Genomic DNA, 7,362 nt, shown 5'->3' with positions numbered 1-7,362 from the left:
CTCAGTTTCCCTTAGTTTTCACTGTTAAAAAAATATAATAATAATTAAAAAAAAAAAACTGCCCTAAAACAGTTTTGTCTTGAAAGTGGTGATCTCCTGGCTTTGTCTGTTCTTGTGATGCTGGTTGGTATGCGGCTCTTCAGTCAGGGGGGTACTTGTGTGACTGCAGGGATGAGCAGAGATAAACACAGAAACTACTGGAATAACAAATACTAGAAACACATGCAACAAGTCATGGGCTTTTGTCAGCAACACTTGCCCATGCAGCTGGCTTGCAATACTGAAATGAAAAAGGACATAGTCAACTGCAGTAGTAAGGAGGTAAAGGAAGTGCTGGTAATTACCAAGCACTCGTGTCATGAGAGAGGAACCCAGAATTCACTTGTAGTACAGAGCCACGGTACCAAAGTAAGACACACAGCTGTTAGCAGGTACTAGCAACTTATTCCATTATGGTTGGACTAACCATCAATAAAACCTAATCAATGAAATCCCTTTTAAGTTGGTTGGATCAGTGACCCAGAAAATCGCCCCCCTGCAGAAAAGGAAATGATAGTCTATAAAGTGAGAAGTCAATGGGAAAAATCTATTAAAGCGAGTGAGCTATAAGAAGACCTTTGGTGTTAACTGAAACCTTTTGGAAAGAAGCCACAAAACTCACAGCGGACTTAACTCTCCAAATGCCGTAATGCAAGAAAAGGGCCGTCTGTCCTGCTGCAGTCCAGTAGAGGGCACTGCAGACAGCCCAACTCCCGCCTGAGCGGTCGCACGTCTGCAAGGAGATGCCTCTCAAGTGGGCAGATGCAGCAGAAATACGGGGACAATCAGTCAGGTTTTCAGACTCAGCGGAGAAGTTTTCAACAGGAAACTGCAGAATATCCAACAGGGAGGTGATAATGATGATCGCTGCTCTAGTGGCAGGCTCATTTTGCAAGATGTTGAACTGATTTCTCCCCCTGCCAAACAGTCAAGTCATAGTATACCTGGAATTGTCATGCAGCTTTTTTGTACTAAAGAAGTTGGCCATAAGCCTAATAATCAGTATGGCATCTTGAGCCTAGGGCAGTACAGAAGATTAATCCAGTGGACCCAAGACTGCATTGTGAAGGAAAGAGTTTTCTGGCAGCCAAATTCAAAATAACCTACTCAACAAAAGAAGCTAGAAAAAAAAAAATTATCTTACATAGGATGATTCTTTTGGTCCCAAAATTAGCTTTCCATTTTCTGGCTCTAGACAGTATTGATTGATTGTTAAGAGTAGAATACAAAAAGCAGAGTCTCTGCCTTACTACTGCCCCTTCTCAGGAAATTGCTCTGTTATGTCAAGCTGAACGGGGTTCCAACAGACATGGAAACATAAATCATAGCAAAACTGGAAGAAATATCTTGAAAGAAGTTATTAACACAGATCTCCTGAAAATCTAATAATTCAGATTATGCTATGCATTAAATTCCAGCTAAGCTTAATTTGGCTCAATTAACTTTTAAAATAGTTTTACAAAGTGCTAGATCATCTTCCATTCCCATTCATGACATAAAAATTAAGATAAATTCAGGGATGCAAAATAAGTCGGGTATCTAGGAAAGTTAGTTATCCAGAGCAAGTGTCATGATCAATCAATACATACTTTACTCTGGCATATGAATCACAGTAAAGAAACTAAGAATGTTGTCAGTTCCATATGGAATCAAAAGTTTCCATGTTCCGTATGGAATCAAAGGTATCAGTAAAATCTGTTTTTTCAATTTTAAAAGTATTGGAAGTAATACACGAAATCTGCCCCCTGGACACTTAGCCCCTTTTGCTTTTCTTTTCCCTTGCTCTGACTTTTTTACTACATGTAAGCAGAAAAGGGGGGTGGAGAGGGGACAGAAAGCTTGTAAACACTGGGAAACTGGGTGAAAAATGTGTAACCTCTGCATACCCTTTTTAAAAGCAGTAAGAAAAAGCTGTAGAATTACTATTTGAGAAAACATTTTCTAGAGAAGCTGCCTTGGGACTGGGAAGGTTATAAGGCTGCAGGAGCTGAGATTTTTCTACCTGTAATAACCGTTAAAACTCCAGATTCTGAAAGGCTGAAAAGAGGATCTTCCTTTATCATATTTTTACCTTGTTTTCTTCATAAACTGTTTAGTTCTGGTGTTTGGCCAAGTATGCCTGCCAGAGAGAATTTGGTGCTTAGTGAGGGGAAGAAGTGAGTCATCCATTTACAGCACACATTTTCTGAATGAAGCCCCTAATGGGGCCAGTGTTCATGCTTCTCTGCCACACAAACTGGTATATGGTTTACTAAAAACCTAGCACCTGCCAATTACTTCTGTGTGTCAAAGTTTTCAGTGTGAAGTTCATGGTGATGTCTTGTCCAGACACTTCTGCTGTCTGATCAGGTTGTTGCAGCACCTTTCTCCTTTTCAAAGCACATCCCCTTATAAGAGGCTGTGATGGCCCCTTCTGAAAGCTGCTGAAGTTACAGAGAACAGGGCCTAGCAAAGCCATGTGTTTAATACTAGTAACACAGCAAAGCACTGGGATGCTTTGAACTTTCACTCCATATATACTTCCCTATATATACTGTTCCCTATATATATATATACACACTTTTCCCTTGGTGTTTAATACTTTCACAGACTTGGGTAAAGGAAAAATACTTATTTGGCTTTGAGAAGCTTTCAACTAAAATGGGATCAAGGATGGTGAAATGCTGAGTTAACTTGTCGTGTTTGCATCTCTGAGATGCAGTGGCCCTGGTCGCTCCACATCTCAGTCACTTATGCAGCAGCTGAGGCTCAGAGGTGTCATGGTGCTCTCCTAACTTGTAGCGTCTACGATGGTCTGAAAAATGAACTTATAGTATGTACAGATCGTAAAAAGCATACTGTCTTTGCCTCAATATATTCTCCAGGCCATGGTAGAAAGGGGCAGTGCTTTGTGCCTTATGGAGGAAGGTACAGTTTAGAGCAGGAAATAATATAATCCATGCCCAAGCTACTGGATCTCAGAACCTCTTGCAGCCTAGGAGTTTGCCCTTCTCTGAAAAAAAGCAGAGAGGAGCAGGGAGTAGCTGATGCACATTCTTTTCAGTGTTTAATGGTAAGAAACGCCTTCCGCCTTGGGCGCAGCCTAGGGTATGCCAGTCAAGATGCTGCTTGATCTGTTGGGAGGGACAGAAAGGAGTTGTTTGAACAATTGTTCAATCCTGGTTTGCACTCCCTTTATCTGTAGTCTCCCCAGGTCATCTTCCCCTCTTCCCAGTGAAGGAACTTCATGCTCTTTTACTGAAGGTATCTCTTTCAGCAAACCCTATGCATTGCAGAAGCTCCTGAGCAAAGACAACCCCCTGTGGCTCCTCCTGTTTACTCCAGCAAAGAATTAAGTGATTAATGAGGCCAGAACACATCTTTTCTCCCTGGGATCCCCAGGAGAGGCACAGCTGAATAAATACCCCATGTTATTGTGGTTTGCTTGGTTTGGAGTTAAGCTCCAGGTAGAAAGAGCACTGCCAAATGTAGGTATTGCCACACTCTGTAGCCACTGACTATTTTGCAGACAATGAGAGCAAGTCAGATTCCTAAGGACAAAGTTATGTATGGAGCACTCTGACCTTCCTCTGGGAGCAGGGGATGATGCAGTTTCATGCTCTTCTGCTCTTTCAGCATAAGCATTTAGATGAAGTCTCTGAGATACAGCATAGTTGGTTCAGTGTAGACTGTTTTTTGCATTGTCGGTCATCTCTGCCCTTATACAGTGCTTTGCACCACTTCTTAGTGATAATTTATTTTCTTGAGAAGCTTTGTATGTTCTGGGCTCCTATCCCTGTGGAACAGCATGCAAAGAGCCTCTTAGGGCAGAGTAGGGGTTAATGTCTTGTCCACTTAGCAGGGGAAGGTATGTGCAAGCAATATTGCATTCAATAAGAAGCACAGGATCCTACAGAGAATTCTTATACCCACCATTCCTGGGCCTGCAACAATTTTTCTCCTTCCCTCCTCCTGCTTATTTTGACAGACATTAGCAGAATAGAGAGGATTTTTTCTGCTTAAAAGATAACAGTAGTATCTTTGTATAAATTTTTTCCATGAAAGGACTTCTGTGCTGATGAAATCTTTCTCTTTCATACCTAGGGAACTGGTAGCATAGAAAAAGGTGAGCACACTGGAAAAATTTTACTTAATTTTCACTTTTTTTTTCATGAATAACATGAGTTCCAAAACAATGAGTTCATCTGTGTTGCTTACTCCAAGGTAGACTAGCCTTCTGAGTAGTCTGTATTTTCCTGTGACACCAGCCTTCTCTTGGTGCTATTCTTGTCCAGTTCAAGGTGCTCCTCTGCACTTTGTAGGATGAGAATAATTGTGAATTTGTCTTCCTGAATGGAGTATCAAATCCTACGAGCTGAGGCTAGCATTATTTAATACAAAGCTATTAAAGGAAAGGTGCTGGTCCGCATCTCAGTCAATGTGGTGGCTAAAGCTACACAAATGCTCAGTTCCATATTCTGTTGGGATTTTTTTATTACTTTCTTTTTTTAAACAAAGCACCAGAAGAGGTCAATGTAATAGTACAAGACTTGCAGTATGATATCTTATTCCTGCTATCTGGGAGTAGTACTGGAAGAGAGTAAGAAGGCTTTGTCTGTGAGACTTTCAATTTCTGTTAGTGTTTTTGCTCTCCACAAGTTGTTTCATAAACTAAGTCTTCAGAATGTGTACAATGCTTAGGTCTCAGTAATAATATGCTATCAGGAGATGACTGCTTCCTTTCTGGTCTTTTAGCAAATCAGTACACAGAAGGCTGATTCCCAAAGGATGAAGACTCAATATACCACATATTTCCAGACCTTAAGAAAATGCATGAAGGTTAAAACTTGGACTAATGTCCAGAGGAATCTTGAGAAGTAGATGGAGTAATTTGAACAATGCCTCTGACTGTTTACAAAACCTGATCACTGTCAGTCTTGCCCATCTTTTCTTCCGTGATGTGATAAGGCATTGCCATTTGTAGTTGCTGTAGTGGCAATGCTGTCTATTTCCTGTAAGAAGTCATTTTCAGGGTTAATTAAAAGGCTCAGGCTCTGTGTTGGGCTTTCCAAGCTGCTTGTATTTTTTTTGGTATAGGAGGGCAAAAAGAGGATGCCTGGAGTTTGTGTTCAGTCACTGGTTTCACCAGACTCGTGAATAGCTGCATCTTGTGTACTTAAGAACAGGATGCAAATTCAGCAAAAATGGAGAAGCAGAGTCATAACAACATTTTTTTTAAAAAAAGAAAATAAGTATTTATGAGTTTATGTACACAATGTATTTAACCTCTAAAGTGTGCTAAAGTGCCTTGGACTTTAAAACAGAGGAACTCTTCTGCAATCTGTTTCTAAAGCACACAAAGAAAGCTGTTGATTTAAGATATACAGAAAAAGGCATGAGGAAACCTGCTGAAGGCTCCTGCTGCTTAGGGTCATGGGTTACACTGCACTAACTGCTGACTTGGGATCAGACTCAAGGTTCCTGAGAGATGGAAAAACATTTGGCACTATTTTTCAGTGAGCCTAACTGACTAACATGAGCTGGCTGAGTGAACACAGAGACACTGTAACTAGGACAAATTCCACCTTCCTCTGAAATTTCCAAACTTTTTTTCCTGTCAGATTCCAGACAGATGAAATTTTCTTGGCATACACCAATTCCTGGCAACATCTCTCCTCTGAATCACAATAAGTCAAGACTTGAAGGTTAACTTATTGACAGTGTGGGAAGAGAAAGTGCTTGGCTTTGTAGATAAAATACACCCTCATCTGCCCACTACTCTGCCTTCTCCCTTACATCTTGCCTGTGATATTTCTTATTTTAAAGAAAATCTGAATTTTAATTTGATTCCAAGGGTTGCTGAGCCCAGTTGATACTGTTGGTCCTATGATAGTGTCAAGAGTGAGTACATTCTTCAGATAGCAAGTAATCTCAACCTGACCCCAATTAAGTACAGACCCTGGATTTAATTTCTCTCAGTTCTTACCAGCCATAACAAATTAGGTCATTCTGTGTTAGTGAGACATTGAAGCAGACACCACTGGGAAAGTCACTGGGGACTCTGTGATCCAGTTCTGTTGCAGCAAGCACGAAGGAGATGGAGCAGGTCATATCTTCCACTTGCTTTTTAAATAGGAGCCATTGAATATTTGGCAGCATAGTTGAAGAACAGAGGAGAACTCTGTATCTAAGTTTTATTTTAATTTTGTTCACATAGTGAACAAATAGTGAATGAGGCAATATTTGACACCTATGGCTACCTATCTTGCATAAAATTACTTAGTTGTACCTGTCCAAGCCCTTGTACAAAAATTCAGCCAACCAGACAAATGCATCAGGAGCTCAGATGTACATTATAGACATTTGAACTGTCTTTCCTTGTTGAATACTCCATTATTTTTATGCAACATGCTGCAAAGATTGCATGGGGCTTGTTTAAGAGACTGTCCCTCTGGCTTTCTTAGAAAATGCACTGCTGGATATGTGATGACTGATAGATCTCTCACCTTTGAGATATTCTTTACAGCACCATTAAGAAGGATTCTTTATTCTGTGGAAGAACGTTTTGAACTCAATGTGACCCAAAAAAATGTGTGGAAAGGGTGCTGAATCCAACATTCCAGAGGCTGAAATTTATACCTTTGATTCGAACAGGAAAATCCAAAAGACTCTTTCTTACAATTCTTTTGAGGAAAGATCTAGCTAAGGTAATGTCCATACTGCCTGAGGCTCTTACGTTCAACATTTCTAAAGCCTCTCCGTCACAAACAGCTTGAAACCTAGGCTAGAGCAAACCACTAAAATGCATTATTAATAAATTATTGGTTATGGCAGAGACATTACAGAGTATAGCAAAGAGGAAGCCTTTGCAAACTGGAACCAGGGTAGAAATATAGAGCTTGCATTTTGGATTAGCCATTTGTTGACAGGCACGTCCTAAAACTAGAAGAAATTCAGGCTGAGTGTGAATAGCTAACTGTTTTTTGACATAATCCTTGGCATGCAGCAGTGGTGCTATATGTGACCATTTCCTCACCTGCTGCACAGGCAGTTGGAAGCTAGAAATTCAAACACAAATTACTCTGCAAACATCAGTCACTTGCATTTGCCTTCACTCCTGCTGGGGCAGGAGCAACCGACCTTAAAGGGAGTGTTTAACATGTGTAAGAGAAGACTAAGTGACCACAGACAGGAAGTCCTCAGAGACAAGAGCAAGCGCTGAACTTAAGCAGCAGTATGCACTTAAGCACCGTACCTGGTAAACAATCAAGACAAGTAAGCCAGTCCACCCTCTTCCTGTTGTGCCTGAACAGCTTCTTACAGATATTCTAAGAAACACGCGCT

The sequence above is a fragment of the Chaetura pelagica genome, unplaced genomic scaffold, assembly GCF_000747805.2.
Source record: "Chaetura pelagica isolate M959 unplaced genomic scaffold, ChaPel_1.0 scaffold963, whole genome shotgun sequence".
Taxonomy (NCBI): domain Eukaryota; kingdom Metazoa; phylum Chordata; class Aves; order Apodiformes; family Apodidae; genus Chaetura; species Chaetura pelagica.
This window is presented reverse-complemented; position numbering follows the sequence as displayed.